Below are 22,772 nucleotides of genomic sequence, written 5' to 3'. Positions count from 1 at the left end.
GGAATGCTCTTTTTGTAGAGAGGTGAAGTGGAGGCTTCAAAAAAGAAACAGTTTTCTAATCCCAGGGTAAAAGGATCCATGGCATTGGTGGAGCCCTTTCTCTCTGTGTGTGTGTCTGTTTCTCTCTGTTCTGTCTGTTCCTCTCTCTGTCCCTTTGTCTCTCTCTGTCTGCCTTTGTCTCTCTACCTTTGTCTGTCTTTGTCTGTCTCTGTGTCTGTCTCTGTCTCTCTCTTTGTCTATGTTTGTGTCTGTCTCTATCTGTCTCTGTCTCTCTCTTCTTTGTCCTCTTGTACTTATATAGAGAACAACTTGAGTAATATAGGTGAGTCCTGCCCCCAAATCAAAACTTCTTTTAAAAACTGCTCTCATGCTAATTGTGGTGGTACATCCCTTTCCCACTAGCACTTAGGAGCAGAGGCAGGAGGATCTCTGTGAGTTCAAGATCAGACTGGTCTACATAGTGAGTTCCACCCTAGTCAGGGCTATCTAGTGAGAAAGAGTTTCAAATCAGTTCAATAGATAATTTGCTATCATCTGCAAATCCTTTCCTCATCCTTTCTCACAGAAGAGAAGATGGGCTTGGAGTTAGGAAGGAAATGCAGAACAACTGAGAAAATAGGAAATACAGAATCTCTCCACTTCAAAGCCACACAGGCCAGCGAGTGCTTCCGGGAGCCAATGCATGTGACTTCTTGGAGAAGTGATGGTGGGGGCTGAATTATGATGATCCTTCCAAATCTGCCCCTCTGAACCACTCAAGGTTTCCTGTCTCTCCAATGGGTGCAGATAGAGAACAAAATGAAACTCTCCCCAATTCCGTCTACCTTTTTTTTTTTTTTTTTTTTTTTTTGCTTTAAGCCAAGGCTCTGCTGCACCATTAGGATGTAGATGATCATATTTAAAACCTGTGATGACACCGTTGTACCCATCTGAATGATTAATCTGCTCATTAAAAGAGCGCCGATGGGCTAGTCTAATTGGAACATGGATCTTCTTAAAGGACGTCACAGGGTCGGGAATAGGAAATATTACTCATAACATAAAGTAGGGATTAATTATGCTACTAAATACTACTGTGTGAAATTTACATATGGGTCTGGTTAGAGACAAGGATTAGAAAAAGTATGCCATCGTGTTTTATAACATTTATGCCAACTTCAAGCAGGTGGTGTGTGCCTACTTTAATCCCAAATCTTAGATCAACATTTAAGAAAAGCAGTTTTAAACTCAAATGTCACAGAAGGTTTAGAGATTGGAATAAACACAGAATTTGCATGAGTGAATCACTGTGACTTAACGGGGGGGGGACTCTTAAAAACTAATGTCAAGACTCAACTCTGCAATCGCTCTCTTCATTGCTAAATCCTTAACTTTGGAATGGAATTCATCTTTCTAGAGTTGGGAGTACAATTGGGATGATTAAGGAAATATACAAATTAATCAAGCACAAGTTTACAATCATCCCCCACCCCCACAACCTTCTTTTATACAAAAAAAGTGGAAAAGATTTGCAAATGGTATGTGGGAAAGATGTAAGAGGGTTTGCAGTGTCAGGAAAGGGGATAGGTGTGTGTGTGTGTGTGTGTGTGTGTGTGTGTGTGTGTGTGTATTTGAACCATCACTGTAACACTTCCTTGTTTTAGTGACTATGGTCACCCAATCAGCAAGCTAACTTACAACATGGAAGAGGTGAATTCTAGAACTTTCAGGGTGAAAGAATCTTTCTTTCTTTCTTTCTTTCTTTCTTTCTTTCTTTCTTTCTTTCTTTCTTTCTTTCTTTCTTTCTGTCTCTGTCTCTGTCTCTGTCTCTGTCTCTGTCTCTGTCTCTGTCTCTGTCTCTGTCTCTCTCTCTCTCTCTCTCTCTCTCTCTTTCTTTCTTTCTTTCTTTCTTTCTTTCTTTCTTTTTAAAGAAAGGGTCTCATGCAACTCAGGCTGGCCCCAAACTTGGTATGTGACCCTTGAACTCCTGATCTTCCTGCTTTCACCTCTAAGAGTGCTGGACTTGTAGATGTGCACCATTGTGTCTGTGTGTGCAATGCCAGGAATAGACTACAGGGCCTCAGATGTGCATAGCAAGCACTCCACAGCCACACCTCTGGCTCGTCAAAGAACCTTGAGGCTCTTCCATTCTCCCTCCCTCTCTCACTCTCCTCTCTCACCTGTGAAGGTGTGGGAGCACAATTCTTACCCAACTAGTGACAGCTAAACACCACAGTTTCTGACTCGCAGTCCAGTGCTATTTTCAACCTCATCAGTCTGGTTACCAGATATCTTGACACTTCGGATTCTTTGTTTGACGCATCATGTCTTAAGATATCTCTGTTTACTGAAGTTAGATCGGTTTGACAAATGTAAACTATTTTCTTAACATCCCGAGGATTTGTGGCATTTCCACGACTTGAAACTCCGTATTTTTTTTTAAACTTGTAGACATATGTCATGTCCTGTATGAAGTAAAAAGTACATTATTGTTCCTCTAGAGTAAACAGCCTACCGTGCTGGGTGCTTCAGTCAGATGAGCAAAGAAACTGAGGGCTCTTGGTTCTAAATGGGCCCCACCTGTCTATGGAACTTGCAGGGTTGTGTTACCAGTTATTGGCGGGGACTGCCACACTCGGAGTACTTCCTTGGACTTTGGTGACCTGAGATGCTTCTGGGCTTGGCCATGTGCTAGGCCCAGATGCTGAGGTCACTGATATATCCCAGTATGCTGTTTCTGTGATGCTGTCTTGGAGCCTAGGGCTCCATGTATACCAGTCAGGCACTCAGGCACTGCAGCTACTGAGCAGCAGTACCTGCAGCTTAGCAGTGGTCAAGTAACAACACCTCTGCACATGTTTAGGCCCCCTTTTCTGTCTCTCATATTTGCTTTGTCCTCTCTACCCTTTCCTAATGGTTGGGGTGAATGGACCAGCACTGCTCAGTCAGGATTTTAGAGTAACTTCCCTGCTCTACTCAGCGATTCATCTCCCTTAGTCCTAGAATGATCTTTCTGGCATCAGACTCCTGCTTGAAGACAGGTCATTTGGACAGTCTGGCTCCTTGTGTTAGAGACAAAAGTCCAAGCTCATTCCTGCCTGTGGTATCTATCCCCCATCTTCCTTCCTCTTGCTGGGCTGTCTTATACTGATGTAACCGGATGACTGCTGCTTGTGCCTCTGATGTCTCCAACTCTGATGTCTGTCCTTCTTGGTCTCTTGGCTTTCCTTGGCCTCCCCTTTGTAGCGGCTGTCTGTGGCTTATCCATGGGGTTGGTTACTGCATTTGACCCCTTTTAGGCCCCCTTCTGCTATTCACACTGCATACCCCACTCTTTATTGTGGTGGTTTACACTTGACATGGTAACCACTCCTTGTGCAGGTTCCCCTCAACAGGGCTCTCGTAAGGCAGAAATCATGTTGTTAGTGTGGCTTTCTGCTTTTGTTTCCAAGAGTGGTGTCTTCTTCCAAACAGGACATTCGTAAACATTTTGAGGAAGCAAGAAAGAAACAGATCCCGGCAGATTACCTTCTAATTGGTTATACACAGGAAACACTATAACATTTTTCCTATCTTTTTCTCCCTCCTCTCCTCCCCTCCCTTTCTACTCCCCTCCTCTCCCCTCCCTTCCCCTCCTCTCCTCTCTCTTCTTCCTCCTCCTTCTTCTTCTCCCCCTCCTTTTCCTTTCCTTCCTTCTTTCTCGACACGTAGTCTAGACTGGCCTGGAACTTGATATCCCTTCTGCCTCAGCCTCCCAAGGAGTTTGATTTCCAGGGAGTGAACCCACAGGCCCACTGATACTTTCTCTGATAGCTGATGTGGAGGTTTTGATGTCAAGACTTGAGTCTTGGTGCTCCCTCTGTGTTTGTGCTCCCTCGAGTTACGTGACAGATCTCTGAAGCCGTCTTCTGAAGCGCTCCAGGATGATTTCTTCTCACTCTCCTCTCCTCACTCTGTGGCATGTGTCACATGTAGGTAGACGCCTACAAAGGCCAGAAGAGGTAACAAAATTAGTTTCCAATCAGAGGAATGCTTTGTCACGGATTTTTGCTGTAATCTGTAAGCCTGAGTTGTGACACATCTTGGAGTCAGTCCCAACGCTGTTCTGACTGTGACTGGATGTGGAGATGAGATTTTTGAAAGAAGCCAGTGTTGTCGTTGTTTCAAAGTTAATGACAAGGTATTGCTGCAAAGCTGTTGGGAAAAATGTTTGTTTTCTGAGGTAAACCTCCGAACATTTTTTTAAGACTCAAGAGTATGTCCAGGAAAGCTTCCTTTAGAGCTTCAGATCGTCTGTGTTTCGTAATTGTCCCTTAGTGGAACAGGCATTTGAGCAGAGTGGTGTTTAGTGTGTATCATTCACTGCTGGGATGCCGCAGTCCGCAAGTGGAAATGTGACCCACAAGCCCTGAAAAGTTAAAGGAGACTTGGGGAGCCTTGAAAAGGGGTTCGTCGTGGTTGTTAAATGACAGTGTGGTTATGTATGGAATGTGCTGTGAGAGACCTGGACTATGGGGTCAGACAGGAACTGCTCTCCTGAGTTGTACTCTTCAGTCATACAATTGGGAGCCTTGTATTAGAATAGAACTTAATCACAATCCAAACAAACTTATTCTTAAAGAAGAGGAACTAGAGGCCAGAGATGGGCCCTCTACTCACACAGGTGGGGTTTGCAGGTAGTCCTTATTCCTTTAGGTAATTGTTCTTAGCCCTGCCCTGAGAACCTTCATAGAAGTGTCATGGACTTTGGAAAAAAATAGGCTTAAAATGCTTTGTTTAAAATGAACAAACAAACAAACCCCAGTATGAAGAGGCTGAAGAAAGCATTGGCCCAGGACCGTGAATGGTGTGGAATAAGCTACGTTCTGATAAAGCAGAGCTTGACCACAGGGACACTCGTTCATAGCGCAGTCAGTCTTCCCGATTCTGAGAAGCCTTCCTGGGGTGTGCACAGTCAACAGCTGCACACTGGCATACTCATCATAAGGGTCTGGAAGAACATGGCTTCTGAGCATCCCTGGTGTATTGAGAAGGGTATTGCTCTTAGGCTCACCTATCTCATCCCACTTTTTGGTCCTTCATATTCCAAGCCTGGTCTCAGAGGTTTTCCAATCACAAACTGAGTCTCCTGTGTTCCCTTACTTTCGTATAGGGAGGTAACTAAAAATCTGCCCATTTTGTTTCCAGGACGTTTGAGAAGGGAGCTGTGTTCACCCAGCGTTTGTACAAAAAGACAGTTACTTGGTCTGTGAATGGCACAGATACAAGGTGAACGTAAATAAAATGGTTGTGTTTGGTCCATAAACAGCTCAGGTTTGGGACACCATTATCAGGTCTGTCCTATCTTATTTGGGAAAACTCGTCCCAGAATTTAGCTTTTTTCACTTTTCTCTTCTTTTAAAAAGGATTCTCCTCAACCTGAAACTTAGCCATGTGTCTGTGTGTCTGTGAGCACGTGTCTATACACACACTCAGCCACAGATATGTATATATGTGTGTGCTGTATAATTTTTTAAAGATAGAAATAACCTTCATAGATGAGAGCTTCACCAGGTGCAGGTGGCAAGCTTGTCCCTAATCTCTCATTCCTAAAAATGACTCTTCAAAAATTAAAATAAAATATAAGTGAATGGCTTAATTATGCTCTTTGGAGAACATTTGAAATTCCATGCTGTCATTCTCTGTATATCTGCATGGGATGTTTCTAAAATGGAATTACGTTGTTTTGAAATGTGCTTTCTCCCGACTGCACTGGGAACGTTTTGAAGCATTGCATAAGGCTTGAAATAGTTGCAAGAACAGTGTATACTGTGGACATCACTCAGTGACGCCTCCTTCTGCTCTGGTGTCCCCGGCCCATTTTCACTTTTGTTTGTTTTGCTGTTGTTCAAATGGCCTGACTTGTGTTTGACTCTGAGTTTTGGTCTCTCGGCTCAACTTCTACAAGTGTGCTCTTTGGTTTAAAGGAGATGGATATTTTTAAGCCTTTTGCTGCAATGGGCTAAGTTTCCCTCCAGACATATGACACCGATTTACACTCCCACATGTTAAAAGGAGTGCAGCTTACTGGCACCCTGCACGGACTTACTTAATCAACCTAAATCCATTCTTTACTTCCAACTGCAGTCTGCCTTTTGAGGTTTGAGAGATTGATTTTTTTCTCTCTCTCTGTGTGTTTGGCATATATATATATATATATATATATATATATATATATATACACATTCTTTATTTGAATTACCAATTAAGATGTTTCATCTTTTTCTCCTCATATATTAAGTTTAAAATCATAAATGATTAAAAAGTATAATATAAAAAAAATTAGAAATTTAAAAGCTGGTTGGGGTAAGGAGACACAGGCCCTTAATCCTAGCGAGCTGGAAGCTAAGGCAGGGGAACATGAGCGTGAAACACACACAAAGAGTCCCTGCCTCGAAAATGAAAAGCAGAACACACCAAGACAGATGGCAAGGTATGTGTTCACTGTATCTGGAGTTTATGAATGGCCACAGTTCCAGGAAAGACTCTCTGGACTGGGGTTCCCTCCCACGGTGGCTTATGCATCAGGGCTGTGGGCACATGCCTGTAACCCTATGAGGGCTCTCCCAGCTGTCAGGTGTCACCAGAACAAGGCACCTGGCCCCCCAGGAGCAAACTGGAAAGAAACTGAAGTGTCTTCTGACCCAGCTTTGCGGTTTCATGTTGGATTCAGTTCTTTTGCTCATCAGCAAATTCTAGTCCAGCTCCCTTCAGTGGGCAGTTGAGTCTTTCTGACGTTGGCATGCAACTTAAAGAACTTATAGGACACACTTTGAAACCATCATGAAACTACTCCCACCCCCCAAGTCTTTAAAATATTTTTTTTCTGGTTTGTGTTCAGTTTAGAAATCTAAAATGTTAATGTAATTATTTTTAATTAATTACATGTTTATTAATCATTTCTTTAAAAATTTGTTATTTTTCTGTATTTGCTTTGTGTATATGTGTGTCTCAGTGTCCCAGAACAGAGTCCAGAAGACAACTGAAGAGAGTTCAGGCCCCCAGCCCCCGTCCCGAACCATGTGGGTCCCAGAGTTCTAACTGAGGTTATCAGTCTTGGTGGTGAGCCTCTTTACCTGCTGAGACATCTACCCAACCTAGCTTTTGTTGTTTTGTAGCCCAAACCGACCTGGAATTCACACTGTACTACTGAAATGGCTCTGAATGTGTGGGAATCCTGCCTCAGTCTCTCAAGTGATTTGGTGCTTGGCTCACCCTTTTTGTTTATGCTTAGTAAGTCCTTCCCTTTCCCAGGGTCACATAAATATTCATCTGTATATATTATATATGTATGTGCATATATAATGCACCCACTTTCTCTGCTCTTTCACTTTCCCATGTAGCTGTATTGCTATTTCTAGAATTCATTTTTTACTGTGTGCCATTATACAATATCAATCAATTATTTTTTATAAACAATTAACATTTATTTTAGTGGCAGTTTTGAATCAGCTTGACTTTTCCTGACAATTTACGATGCCTTCTTCATTATCAATAAATGTGGCGTGGATCGTCAGTGATCCAATGCTCTGGTGCTGGTTGGCCAATAGCTGCTGCTCTGAGCTTCCCAGCTTCTTTTCTTCTCTAGTTCACCTCCTCCTTATCAGTAAAAGGGCATGTGCTTGCTACTAGGTCCCTCAGAATGGAACTCCAAGGACACAGGGGATATCAGTTTTGCTATTTTGAATATTGACCCCCCAGCCAAGGCTATACAGATTCATTGATTCATTTGCCTGGTCAGATTCCCTTACTGAATGCTTTGAATTCCTATAGTTATATAGGATGTCTAATTCTGTAACTTTCTCATTTTAATACAGCAATTGCTTATTTATTCGTTCACATAGACAATAAAACCACTTACTAGCCTCAGAGGACTCCTAGACACTGAGTAAAATTAAGTTGAAGACTGAAAAGTTTGGGAGGCAGAGGCAGGAGGATTTCTGAGTTTGAGGCCAGCCTGGTCTACAGAGCAAGTTCCATGACAGCCAGGGCTACACAGAGAAACTCTGTCTCAAAAACCACACCCTCCTCCCCCCATGGGGGTTGGGATTGAAAACTTTGATATCTATAGCATATTGAAAAAACCACCATTTATTTAAATCTTTGATATTCTTCTTGAAGAGAGTTTTCTTATAGTTTTGGTTCCACGTATTCACCTCTTTAGTATTAGGAATTTTTTAAAATAAAATATTGGCAATGTGTCTACGGCTTGTTTATTGTTCAGATTTTTTTTTAAATATTCAGGGATTCATTGAGGTAGTGGTTTTCTAAGCTTCAGAAAATGCCAATCTATTAAAATATTTTACATATCCCTTCCATCCTCCTTCTTGGATTTCCAGTTACCCTGATCTGAAGAGTTACGATTCTAGTTTCATTCTGACAAGGTCTAAGTGACACTGAAGGCAGATATGCGAGTCAAAAGGACAATCACAGGTTGATACTCAAAACACTGGCCTTAAAATGCCCTTATGAATATTCCTTTTTTTGTTTTTTGTTTTTGTTTTTTCCGAATATTCCTTCTTCAAACGTCAGTGACAAATGGCATTGACTGCGGGGCGGGGGGGGGGGGGACGGGGGGGTGGCGGAGTGTTCGGTTTCTAACTGAATGCTTTGCGAACAGTGTTTCTAGCCCCCATAATATGCTCGCTTTGCGAAGCTTATGCCAGGGCATGCCAGAACCTTCTCTTTCTGTTATAAAAATGACCAGGTGACTGTTACCAAAGCAATCCCTCCCACCCGCAGGATGTGTATGTTAACCTGTCTGTGGGCTGGGGGTGTGCGCTGAGAGCAAGAGGCCTATGATTTAGGTAATAACATTAGTCTATGAAAAACACGCTGCCTTTGCCTTGATGCTAATCAGGAAGCCATCAGACAGTCTTCCCTGACTGATGAAGGGCAGGAAGGAAAGGTAGTCGGCTGTCCTCCTGTTTTTGAAGAAGAAGAAAAAAAGGGCGAGGTGAATTGAAGTCTGTGATAGGACTCTCCCTCACCCGGTGCCTCCTGAACGTAAAGGTGTGGTATTCCAATCAGAACGGCCAACCGGAAGCATCTGATTTGCATGTATTAACAGGGGCGGGTCGCAGCCTCCTGACAGGTCAATACACCACTGGGGATTTGAAGGAAACTTTGATTCCTCTGCTTTTGCTCCTCTGCCAGGCTGCAGTCACGCTGTTCTATTGTAAAAGAGGGTCCAGGACTCAGAAAGCCAAGCTTGTCATTTAAATTCACCCACGTTAGGACACCACCGAGCTCTGTCAGATGTCGTTCTCAATGCAGCGGGACAATGTTTTTCAACCCCTTCGCCTGGAAACACAGAGGCCTGGATCAAGGGGGAGGGGCAGCTCACTGGGCTTGCAGGACTTTTACAAAGGCAAGATTGAAAATTTTCATTTCAGGCAGGTTTTCTTTTTCCTTTACCTCTCTCTCTCTCTCTCTCTCTCTCTCTCTCTCTCTCTCTCTCTCTCTCTCTCTTCTTTCTTCCCCACCCCTCTCTCTTTCTTTCTGTATGTCTGTCTTTCCCCCTTTAAAACATATGTAAAGAATCTCACCACAAAAGGAGAGTGCCAAAAAAAACTTCTATGGCTTGCAAGGACTGCTTCAGGAGAGGCTGGGAGGGATGCTGGTATTTTTCTACATCAGAGGTAATGGCTGTTTGCTAGTCATTTGCTTGGACAAATACTGGTTGGCTTTAAGGGAACTGCTGATTTTTTTTTTAATCAGAAGAACCATTCATGGTAGGATACAAAGAATAGCAGAGACTTTCTTATAACATCTCTGATGCCTACACCTAGTGAAAATAAGATACCCATTGTCAACCTTGTGCTGAGTTGGGGTGTCCTCATCAGTGAGGGGTGCTGGCATGGCCTGACCTGGGCTGAGGCAAAGAACCTACTCAGATGAGGAGGAAGCCCTACCATGGCACCTGCAGGGCCACACTGTTCTTTTATTTAAACCGTGGTTAGTAAACGTCTGTGAGGGAAGAGTTCTAGGAGTTTAATAGCCTCAGTGAACACTTACTATCTCTCTGTTTCTCAACTGTGTCTTCACCAATGTCCAAAAGGGCAAAAACTTCATCAGGCCTTATGGAACCCAACCTGCACCAGGATAGATGCGGCTGTGGCTGTCTCAGAACTTCTTACTCATGATTTTTATCTTGTGGCTTGATCTCGTCTATTCATGTTTAGTTAGTTTTTTTCTTTGCACCACATCATTTTGTATTACAATATCTTATAGACAGACCAGGGAGTTTCCTTATCAACCGATTGGCTAGACAGGATGTTGTTCTGCCTTATTTTTCTCTTGTGTAAAATGGGGTTATCATCGTGGGGTGCTTCCTGCTGAGAGGTTGGCATAGGGCACTCATGTTGCACTCTGCAGATACTGGCATTTCTCATTAAGAGAAGTGGTACAGGCATGAGAGGTGATGAGTATGTGTTTGGCACCTTGAACCTTCTAGCTAATTCCATTGGGCTTGGTGCGTGGGATTTTGACATTTCTTTCTTTTAGCAAGCATTGTATCAGAGAATAGATGATTATTTGGATGGCTGAAGATAAATTGGAAAACTCGGGTCATGATTTGAAAGAAATTCTTAAAAGTTCTTTGTGGAAGGAATATCTGGAAGTGTGTGTCTTCGTCTTATAAAACAAGCCCGAAGTTACATTTCTAGTTATATCATGGTCTGAGAAACCTCTTGGTTTTCTTTTAGCACACAAATCTCTCTCAGAGGCATGGACTCTCAGAAAACAAGACCATTAATCTGCATGGCTTGAGGAAATTGTATTATTGGGATTGGTCTGGAAACATGTCATTCCTTGGTGGTATCTCACCAAAGTATTAGATTCCTTGGTAGCATAAAATTATCAAGGAGAGTGCAGCTAGAGTTTGACCCAATTCCAAATCTTGGCCTTGTTATTTATTAGCTTTGAAGCCTTCAATGTGTTTTTAAATCTCTCTCTCTCTCTCTCTGTCACACACACACACACACACACACACACACACAAACACAACTCATACACACATAAATGAATATATATGTACATGCACACACATATACATGTATGCATATAATCAAATACATGTACTTATGTATGCACATATGTATACTTGTATGTATATACAAGCACACACACATTTACAGATACATGGGCACACACATATGTATACACTAACACATAAGGACATATGCACCCAGATACATACAAATGTGGACACAAATGCTGATTTATTAATTTAATTCAGTGTCTACCACCTCCAAGCAGGAGTTTGCAGCATATAAATAACAAATAAAACTGGTAAGTATTTGTTGTTCCTAAATTAATGAAGAGATGGATGTATGGATGGATGGTTATTATTACTGTTAACCCCCCTTCAGATATTTCATAATTAAGCATCGTCTTGTTCTTTCTCTTTGTTTTGGTTGCTGCCTAAACCTACAGCACCTATGAACCTCTCCAGTGCAGGCAGCACTCATTCCATGAGGGTATAATTAGCCAGCAGTGATCTGTCCTAGAAAAACCATCAACTGCAATCAGAAATCCTGTGTCTCTCAGGGAAAGGTGGTGAATGAGATGGGCCTCCATCATTTTACATGGCTTCCAAAGATGAGCAGCAGAGAGTTTGCAGGAGTTTTCTGAAACATCAGAACAGGGTAGGATGGGTTCATTTTGATGTCTAACTCTTGCTTGCATGGAAACCAATTTGACCTCATGTGAAACCCTGGCTGTTTTGCTCTGGACAAAACAATGTGGTTTGGCTACTGGTGATACCAAACAGGGAGGGCTGAAGTTTTATGCTGTTGACTGAGACCTGAGTTTGAATCTTACCTCTGCCAATTACTGGATAGAAGGTCTAAAGTTTATTATATAAATGCATTCCAGTTACTTCTCTGCAGTGCCTGCTCCCCTCTGAGGATTGCAGAGTAAAAATAGACCGGGCACACACCGGCCTGTGTTGATTCAGGTTATTTCCCCTTAGTAGTAATTCAGTTTCCTTTTATGTGCATTCAAGGCTCCACAAGTCCTAGAGAAAAATGGTCTGAGGAATGAGTATGCAAGAAGTGCATAGTGTCTCCATCTTGGACTTGTGCTCATAGGTTGGTGTCCAGAAAGAGTGTGCAGTGCTTCCTAGTCACAGACACAGAGAGGCTGTCCAGGAGGTTAGCGGGACATACGATCTCTGTACCTGCCACACTCTCATCAGACTGCACTGGCTTGGCAGGAAGCTTGAGGTTGTTGGAGTAAACCCCCTATTTCTCTTTAGGCTAGTAGCCTGAACAGACACCAGTAATCATTATCAAACAGATCAAACAGCACCCTCTTGTTAAGTAGGGGCCACCCTGAAGAACAACTCCTCACACGTGATGGTTTATCCATTTTCACGGGGCCAACTCACAAAGGCAAATGAATTAAAAGCAATTTGGAGTTGCATTCAGCATTCTCAAGGCAAAACGTGGCCTCCAGCATCTTTGCTGACAGTCTTGGAAATCTGTGTCTTTGACAAGCCAGTCTCTCTGGCCTTGGTGAACAGCTTCTATTCAACCAGTGATTTAACTGAATTGAACTGAAATAAGTCCTGAACTCTAAGGAGGGTCCTCAGCTGGCAGCCCCGAGGCTGTGCCCTGCTCTGCCCCATGACTATGTGAGCGTTTACAGATGAGGTAGGAACCGAAAGTGGCAAACAGAACAGCCTGAGAAAATGATGGTCAATCGAGTAGAAAAGTCCACTATTTGCATCAGTACAATAATACACAGGCACACAAGATTTTCAGTTCCTCAAACCCGAGGAGTGGCCAAACAGCACCGTGTGAAGTCTGACATCCTGCTAAACATATATATGTTGGGCAGACTGGAAAAATATAGTAAAATCCCCTCTTGTGTGAGGGGACCTCTGCATAGTTCTCCCTAATTATGGAGGCTGCTGCTCTCTCCTCTCCTTTTTGTTTTCCCCTTCATTTTTGCCCTTGCCCTCTTCTCTTTCCCTCCCCTCCCCTTTCTCGTCCATTTTCTTGTGATTTCAGGTTGTCAGTAAACTCAATTATGAAACCATAGCTTTAAAATCAGCTAAGGGGGCAGCAAGATGGATCAGGTGGTAAGGGCAGTGACTTGAGTATCTTCCCTGGAATCCACATGGTGGAAGGGTAGAAGTGGTTCTTAAAAGTTGTTCTCGGAACCTCCAGACATGTGCCATGGTTGGCAACAGGGATGCCTCTGCTCCCCACATTCCCAACACAATCAAGAGACGATGAAAACATTTCAGTGAGATCTAAGGCTAAACTACGTGACTTTAGGCATCCTCAACACATGTTAACCCCTCCCGTTGTCCCCATTCACTCTCCTAAACCTTAAGATGCCCAGCTCTTATAAAACTTTGAAGTTCTCAGTCTCTAATACACAGAACATTAACAATCCTTAAAGACAATGAAGGAAACCTGTGGCTGGCTTCTTATCTTTCTCAAGGTAAGAGGTTTGACTATTCTCTTCAAAGCTTTCCTCCTCCTCTTCCTCTTCCCCTCTTCCTCCTCCTCCTCCTCCCCCTCCTCCGTTCCTTTCCTCCAGTTGAAAATATAGAGCAAGACAGAAGTGGCCTTGCAGAGATTTGAACTTGTGACTCAAAAGCACTGATTTCATGCAAGAGACTCATGATGTCTGGGCTGGGAGATCAAAGCCCTTGGTTTTGACCTCACAGCTTCTGCTGTTTCTTTCTGGTACAGGATGAGGGTTTCTGTCTTTATTTATCTATGGGGCTAGCAGAATCCCAGTCTGTCGTAATGGTAAATAAAACGTGTTGGAGTTACTATGGAGAAGAAAGGAGCAATTACAACTGCTTAAAACAGTATTAAAATATACTTAAGCAGAGGTTTGCCACGTAAACACACAATTAAAGCAGGAATTTGTGATGGATGCAGGGGTTTGACGGTCCCAGACATACTGTTTACTGGGGTAGTTAGCAGATGGATACGTCAACTGATCCCAGATGTGCAGCCTGTAAATGGGAACACACATCTTACTGGTGATGTATGCCTGCAAGTAGCAACAAATTACTTTCTGTTTAACTCTTACCTATTGAATGCAGAGCTATGTAGTACTAGGTGGATATATATATATATATATATATATATATATATATATATGTAATTTCCTTATTCATAAGTGGTAATTGAATATCTGAATATCTAGAAAAAAAGAAGTTTTGTGCAAGTCATTTTAAAAGAACAGATTGAAGTAGGTTCAATTTTTTCTTTTAAGTCCAGATATATAATCCTTCTATCCCCAGCTACAGTGTTCAGATATTTGCAGCCAATTAATTCTTAGGAAATTGAATCTGAACTGAATTAATTTTTTTCCTTTTAGGGCAGATGAAGCAACTTTTAGGTAAGGAGAGGGAAAAAAATGAAAACAGCTTTTGTGGCACATAATTCATAGAACTAATGAAAAGTGTGATATCACTGTCCTTTCGAATAAAACAATAACAAAACACCAAGCCACAGAAAGGCGCTGTATTGTTGTATTTGCTGTTTAAATAATTTAGCTGCAAAAAGTCTGAAGGCTGCTTTAGCTGTAATTAATTATTCATTAATGACATGCTAATTGCACAATACCTTTGAATATTTAACAGAATGCAAAAAGCCAGGCTCTGAAGTTATGTTTTAATGCAAGGGAGGGAGGGGAAATCCTTTAGTCCATCAGTGTAGGACACTGCATGACAAAATAAAATCTTTTTTTTTCCAGCTATGAGGTAAAGTAGGAGTAGTGGCCTACTTTCCAGCTACCCTCCCTGTCCAGTCACCCTTTGTGTCATAGAATATAATGTCCTTATCTAGACTTAACAATTGACAGGGTGGTAAATCCCTTGACTTTTGTCCAAATGATTTCTCTACCAAAAATGGGTTAATTATCGCCTTTCCCTAGCTTTTTGACTAACAAAAGGCCTTGGATCTCTTTTTTCTTTTCTTTCCTATTTACTGTAAGGAGCCCTTTGAAATGTGATAGTTTAATCGGCAACACCTTCTGCAGAGGGATACTGAGAAGCCAGCCTGGCCCAGCCTGGAGCTCAGGTTCCTGTGTGAACATTACCACAGTTAGAAGATATGACCTTCATTATGCCAAAGCCATCCTGGACTTTCAGGATGAAAAAGAAAGAAAGAAAGGAAAAAAAAAAAAAACCAAACCAAAAAATCTCCCCCAGTGCTCCAGAGTGGACTTCTTTTTTTTTTTTTTCTTGACTAAAGGATGGCGGTTTTTAAAACAGCGTCTTTTAGTGGACAGGACGGCTAAAGGGCAGCTGGGTTGAGCTGGCTTAGTTGTGTTTCATGAATTCCCTCCGAGACCTGGTGCTTGCGTCTCGCTGCACTCTGTGCCTGTTGGGAAGCTGTGTTTATCTGCAAGGCAGGGACAGTTTTGGTAGTGGCTAAGCAGAGAACAAGGCTCCACTCCCCCTCTTGTTTTTATTTGTCTTGGTCCAAACCAGAGAGTCACCAGCCCCTAATTTAGTGCCCAGCAGTGAGCTGTGTGGCCGCTTGTCTTTGTGGTTGACACTCTATTTCATGCACTAGGGCCTACTTAGTCATAGTTTGCATTTCACTCCCATTACTATTAATGGCATTTAGGAATGCACATTGGCGGGAAGAAGACCACATTGAATAAGTATATTATGGGAGAGATGAGGAATTAGCATACTCATGTCTGGTCTATGATAGATTTTACTGTGGCCTGGAAGATTTAGCAATTAAGTGAGAAATCCCCATTACAAACATGCACCTGCTAGAAACAAGACAAAGAGCAACAAAGCCCAGAGTGTAAAGGAACAGCATTGCCTAAGGTTGACACCTAATTCCCCCTCTTGTCTTTATAATATTCTATCATGTGGGAAATGTTACATCTGTTCATAGCTGTTGTTAAACAGGGCAATGTAAAAATCCAGTGCCTGAGTGATAAATGAGTGACAGGGGAAGGCAGACCTGGCCAAATGTGTGTCAGGGTCAAAAGTGTATTTATAGTCGACTTGGGAAGTCACAGCTCGCTAAGTGAAAAGAGAAATGATGTAAAAGTCCGGTCTCATCTGGCAATATGTGAATCAAAGCATTGGTGATTGCACAGCAGCAAGCCACACACAGGGTTCAGTTGACAGATGCGTTTTCTTGGCTTAAATGTCTAAGTTTGGATTAATATTTTAGAATTGGAAGATTTGTGTTAAGATCCAATAGCCAACTTCTCTCAGAACATCAGGAAGTCCAGAAACTGAAGCTTCAGTTTTATCCTTCAGTTTCTGTTCCATCCTGGTGACAACTGACAGGTGCTTGGGTACCAGGGACTTTTCTCTGCAGTTGGCTTGTACCTGCCGGTTCCTATAGTTGGAAGACGGGAATCTGAGGGATGAGTGTGAGTTGGAATGATCAGAGAAGGGTTGCCTTGTAGACAAGCTCCTCTAGTGGACCCTACACTCTTCCATGATGTTGAGCTATGACTAGATTTCAGAGACTTTGGGTCACTCATTGATGTCCTCATCTTCCTCATACTGAAAGATGTCACCTATGGTTGTCATCTCCCAGGCTATCAAGAAATTAGTCCTTTGCCTTCTTCATGGTTCTCAGATCAGTGCCAGTTTCACCAATGTGACTTATTGTGATTCTTTGTATATCTCAAAATAGTGCCTTCCTGTAACTAAGGTACTGGGCACTTTCCATAGGAATCAAGGGATGATGGGTTTCTTTTGTTTGTTTGCTTGGTTGGGTGGGTGATTTTTGGCTCCATCAAGGCTGGACTCAGTAGCAGTCAATGGATAGCCCCAGACTGTGATAGGAGAATGTCTCTGTGAGCAAAATTTTGTTGATAAATATCAGTATGGAGAATTCTCAGTTTCTATTGATTCCTGGCTCGGGGCTTCCAGCCTCTACTGCTTACTTCATATTGGGAATACTCACTAAGAATGAATGAATGATGGAGGTACACAGAGCCACACTCCCTCCATAGTCCTGAGGTGAATGGCAGTCTTGAAGTGGGCAGGAACTCCAAGAGAAGACAATTTCATGAGTTCTATTTAGAGATCTTCAGGCCAGGAAAGAGACAAGCGTCAACAATCCATGTCTCCTTTACTCACACCCTGTAGTGGATAGCCTGGAATTTTCCATGTTAATGGAGAGTGATGGGGAAACATCTGGGACCAGTCACCCTCTTGCACCTCTGGGAATTGCTTAAAAGTGATGCAACATGAATCTCCCAAGTGGAAAGTGGTGCTGTGCAGGAGAGTGGCTCAAACATGACTGAGCACAAGAATGCTTCCTTCTCCCTTTAGGTCTGGATTGAACTGGAGACTGGGATTGCCAAGAATAGATCTGGTCTCCTAATCTACCGTGAGGATGGATGTCTACCCTGTGAAAAGTAGAATGTGGGATTCTTGGATCAGGGTGGGGAGACTCCACATGATTTAGGATCTGTTCTCAGATTGGACAGCCAAGTCTAGATTGGATAGGTTTTACTTTACTTTATTTTATTTTATTTTATTTTATTTTATTTTATTTTATTTTATTTTATTTTATTTTTGCCAGCTAAGAAATTGCTGGTGATGGACTGTTTTGGAAAATGCTTCAACATAGTCCTCTGCTAGTCTCTGTGCTTCTCCCTCTTGACAGTGTTTCATAACAGCAGGAGTAGTGAGTGTGTGTGTTCAGCAGGGAATGAAGGCCATGGAGGACCTGAACTTGCTCAGGATGATTTTGTGAATTGATAAGAGGCAGGGGATTGTGGGAGAGGCATTAGGCAGTCATCAGCATACAGAATAAGTTGAGGAATTCTTTCTGATGGTAAGGACTGTAGGAGATGGTATATGATGTAAGCTAGCATTCTCCTGTCCACATGGAAGAAAGTCCCAGAAGACTAATATAAAAAAGTGTGTGTGTGTGTGTGTGTGTGTGTGTGTGTGTGTGTGTGTGTGAAGACACTGGCATTTCTGAAAGATGTCCCATGACTGACTCCTGTTGCAAATGTGCCTTTTACCACAGCAAGGTGATAAAATGCCACGACCCAATGCCAGAGTACAATTAAGGGCCTGTGGGATACAGCAGGCAGCCACTCCACACTGGAGAGTTTTCATTGTATAATTAAAGTGAGCGGAGGGTCGGGAGGCAGGGAATACACTGAAGGAGAAGAAGCAATGGCTGAGGCATATTCAGACATGACATTTACAGATGTCGATAGCCATCAGGAGCTTGGCTTCTCTGCCTACGAAGACAAGAATGTCACATGTCAGTCAAAGGCAGAGCTGCTTAGCAGGGCTGGAGTGTGAAAGGAACAATGTGTGTGGGGTGTCTGTTTGGCTCACAGTGGTCCCACCTTGGGCCTTAATTGTGCTTTCTTTGTGTTGGTAGTGTCCACGTCCAGATTTCTGATGAATTCAGAGAGATAGCAGCTAGCGTGAAGTGTGTTCTTCCCTTTCAAGCAGGGATACTAGGCCATGCATAATCCCAGGGGAGGGGCTAAAAATAACACACCTGAGAAGCAGCGAGACTTCTTCCTGAGAACCTTTTTAGGCAGTCTGGGCTCTTGCAGAGTACACTTGTACAATGCCCCTGTCAGTGTGGTGTACGTCTCCTTAAGCCCTCTTAGTGGATACCACCCCGCCAGGGCCTTTGCCATTCTATTTATATGACGAGGTAAACCGGTCTCCTTGTCCTTCGGCTGTGCAGAAGCTGCCAATGGCCTGCCCTCGGGCCTCTCCTGACATCACACAGGCAAAACAGTTGTGTGAGAAAATTCCAGAACACCCCGAGCAAAGAAAGGAACAAGGTTTTCTTTTTCTAGCCCCTGAGAATGTCTACGCTCAGACACCTCTCCTCACCCCATGGCACAGGACACTGGATGGTGTGTGTTCCCGAGACTGGCTGTCACGTTGGGTTCCTGGACAGTTCTTCGGAGTCACACACCCTCTAGGAACGGAAGGATTTGTATTTTCAGTGAGTGTTAGAGGTGCTTTTGAATATGTTACTCTTTTTCTTTTCTTTTCTTTTCTTTTAAAATCACAGTTCTGGGAACCACTCTGCCACAAACCAGTGTGCTGGATGAGCAAACCAAACTGGGCTTGGCTTCAGTTAGCAAGGATGCTTTAGCAGCTCACAGAGGGAACTTTGCAAGTTAGCTGCTCGATGTCGGCACACTTCACCCATTCCTACATATGAGAGAAATAATTTCCATCCAAGTTATCTTCTTTATTCTAAGGCATTCATTTGTCTCTGTATTTGGCACTTACTAGTCTGGGTGTGTGCACATGTGCATACACAGAGGTCTGAGTTCGATGCTGGATGTCCGTCTTAAACTGTTCTCCACTTTTGCATTTTGAGAAAGGATTCTCCCTAAATGAGAAGCTCAGTGATTCAGCCAGGCTGACTAGGTAGTGAGTTTCAGGGATTTGTCTGTCTCCACTGCCTCTGCTCTGAGTACTGTGGTTAGCATTTGGCTTTTTACATAGGTTCTGGGGATCGGAACTCATGCTTTTAGGGTACCCACTTCAGTAATCTTCCTGGCCTTATTTCTTTACTTCCTTGTTTGTTTGTTCACTTGTTTCTTTGTTTATTATTTTTGAGGAAGGGCCTCACTTAAGCCTAAACTGACCTTGAATTGACCCTATAGTCCATCATGACCTAGAACTCCTGATGCCTATGTCTCTACCTCTGGGACGTTGGCATTACAGATGTGTACCTGAACATTTGATTTTTATCCAGTTCTTTACTCTCAGAGCTTTGCTCTGCCTTAAATACTCCCCCCTTTACAATTTCTCCTGGCTGCACCCTTCTGTGTCCTTCTTAAACTTCAGAGCTCTAGATCTCCATGGCAGAGATTAATAATGGATGAATTTCCAAAAGTTTTGTTTCTTGCTCACACAGATCAGTGACTAATGGCTGCCTGGGGTGTTCTCTGGGAAGTGCTGGAAGACAGTCTGTGTTCCCTGCAAATGAGTGTGATGATAGAGAGGGAGGCGGAGGCCCGCTCATGCCTTCCCATTCAGGAGGGAGGGGTGCTGCTGAGCATCCTGAACATTCCACTCTTAGTTTTTTGAGATCATGTCTGCTACAGCTTGTGAGAGACTTGGCTGTGGTGACTTGATTGACAGGATACACACAGCATCTCTGATGCAAGGACTATTGTAGGGCTACTCCTGGTTCCCATTTCAGCTGAAATGTTAGCGGTGGTTCAAAGGTGCATGTCCTTGTAACAGACTTGGGGAAAGGACACACCACAGTCTCTCCTGGGTCCCAGGTTGCTTCTAGAAGGAGGTCTACAATGGGGGGGTTATGAGCTATCTGTGCTGTTTACAAGGTTTGATGGAGAGGTTTGGAACTAACCAGGGATGCATCTTACAACCTAGTTCACAGCTCGAATTAACTACTTATTTCTGTAATGGTTTAATAGCTATCTGTCTGGCTAGACTGTAAGCAGTTGGCAAGCATAGGATCCCATCTCTTCACCACCCTGCCCTCTGAATCTAACATAGTGCTCACGCATGGTTCAAGTCTGTAAAAATCTGCCAAGCAGCAAGCTAATGGACCTAAAGACTCTTTTAGGCCTTGAAGTCACCCGTGAAAGTTCCCTAAAGGCTATCTAGTTAGATTGATGACGGTTCTATGTGTCATTCTGGCCACCTTTTGCATTAATCTGACCCCTTGAAAGACAGGGGCTCAATCTGTCGGCTGCCAGCCCTGTGTTCTTCTTTGAGTCACCATTTGTCTTTCCAGTCAGCCATGTGCACAGTCTTTCTCCCTCTCTGTGTCTACTTCTATCTCTCTCTGTCTCTCTGACTCTGTCTGTCTCTGTCTCTGTCTCTGTCTCTGTCTCTGTCTCTGTCTCTCTCTCTCTCTCTCTCTGTGTGTGTCTATTTCTCACTGTGTATTTCTTTGTGAGTGTGTCTATTTTTCTCGTTGTCTGTCTGTGTGTCTGTCTATTCTCTATCTCTCTGTCTATTTCTCTCTGTCTCCCTCTCTCTCCCTCTCTGTCTGTCTGTCTGTCTGTCTGTCTATTTCTCTGTATCTGACTCTCTGTCTGTCTCGTTCTGCCCCCCCTCTTCCCCCTTCCTGTCCTCTCTTCTTTCCCCCCCTCCCCTTCTTACATCATTACATTCTCATGAAAACCCTTTGCTCTCAGTGTTATTTCTAGCATCCCCATCTGGAGACAGCATTTCTGGATCATCACAGCCACACGACAAAAGCCCTCACGGTATTTCTCCCTGTGGTGTATTAACTGGCTCCCTGTTTCCTCATATTTGAGTAACCTCTGTTAGGAACTCCTGGTAACTGGGAACCTAGCCACACCTTTCCAATCCTAGGGTTCCTGAGTTACAATTTTCATGGGTTGGGTGCTTACCATGTGTTCAGAACTGCACTGTCTTTTCTGTGTGTCACTCTGACTGCTGATGGCATCTTTACCTTCCAAATAAAGACACTGAGCATTGAAATGTGGGATAATATGGAAAGTTGCACAGACAGATATACATATACATATACATAGAAATGTTTTTTAAAGAACATTTATAAAACTGCTCTCTGGTGACCTTTAAAACACATCAAACATAAAACCATCAACTAGATACCAAGAGCCCTCGGTTTGCAACCAAATCACCTTGTGTTCAAATACAAGTTCTTTGACAAATCTTACCCCTTGTCTTTAGCAGGTGTGTAGACTGAGAACCCATTATGGGCACAGTCTCCATACTGTTTACTCCTCTTGGGCCAAGCAGTTTGCAGGCGCAGTTGCTGCCTCCCTCTTTGGCTAGTTGCGTTGTGCTTCTCTTGCCAGCCAAGGCCACAGCTGGAGATTTTACTGAATAGAAGTGGGAGCAAGGAGTGTTCTCCCAGACTGCATCAGGGCAAGGTCGGGTGCTACAGCTACCTTCTGGATAAATGAAACAACTACCTTCACAGAGGAGCTGTTCTTGGAACAGAGGCCAGGATGGCACCTGGGCCATGAGCTTAAGAAAGAAGGACTCTGAGTATGAGGTGGTTCCATGAGATGACATCAGGGTTCCAGATGAGAACACTCACGTTCTACCTCACGGGCTCTCCTGAGATTGATATCTATCCCTCCCAGGGATGTGTAAGGACGGTGTCTGCCATGGCAGTTGGATACATGATGCCTGAGGAGGATTAATACTTTAGGACCAGGTCTCCCCACCAGGATAGCAGGCCTGGGTGGCCGCCCTCGAGTGCTGACCATTCACAGATTGGCTGTTTAAATAGAACAATATGTTTCATCCTCTGGTGTAAACTGTAGCCCACATGGCTTCCTTCTACCACATCACACTAGAGTGAAGTCTGATGATGTCACTGTGTTAATGGAGCTAATTAAAGGTGTGCACCTCATGTTCACCATGTGTAGCTTCTCCATAGCTGTTTCAGTTTCAGTTCAACACAGTGCTGGGATACTGGAAGCCTCTAGTTTTCCTTAGATCTGATCTCTGGATAGGGTCCACTCAGTCTCTGGTCATCATCTCCACACACTCTAAGAGTTCTCTTCCCCTGGTGCTGCCAAGGGTTTCTGTTCTCCCCAGTAGCCTGCCTAACATGCGACTGTGTCTCCTGAAGCTGCTTTCAACTGTGTTGGGAACACCTAGTATTTCTGTTCATCTTCTCTTCTGGGTCAGTCTGTAGGACTTTATGGATTACTTTCCAGTTTTCTTCTGTGTTTTCTGAAGCCCCAGGCTCTTGGGTGTATGTAAGTTATGTGAGGCTCTCTAAGGACCCCACTTATGGTGTAGTCTCTGGACCTTATGG

At 43.3% G+C, this 22,772-nt stretch overlaps 1 protein-coding gene across 7 annotated transcripts in view; it reads left to right on the top strand.

Moving 5' to 3' along the window:
• Ebf1 (EBF transcription factor 1) overlaps window positions 1-22,772 on the top strand; it is a 397,327-nt gene that overhangs the window by 135,061 nt on the left and 239,494 nt on the right. The window lies entirely within an intron of this gene.

Source organism: Mus caroli, unplaced genomic scaffold (assembly GCF_978045245.1).
Source record: "Mus caroli unplaced genomic scaffold, Mus_caroli_1 scaffold_13, whole genome shotgun sequence".
Classification (NCBI taxonomy): Eukaryota; Metazoa; Chordata; class Mammalia; order Rodentia; family Muridae; genus Mus; species Mus caroli.
This window is presented reverse-complemented; position numbering and strand designations above follow the sequence as displayed.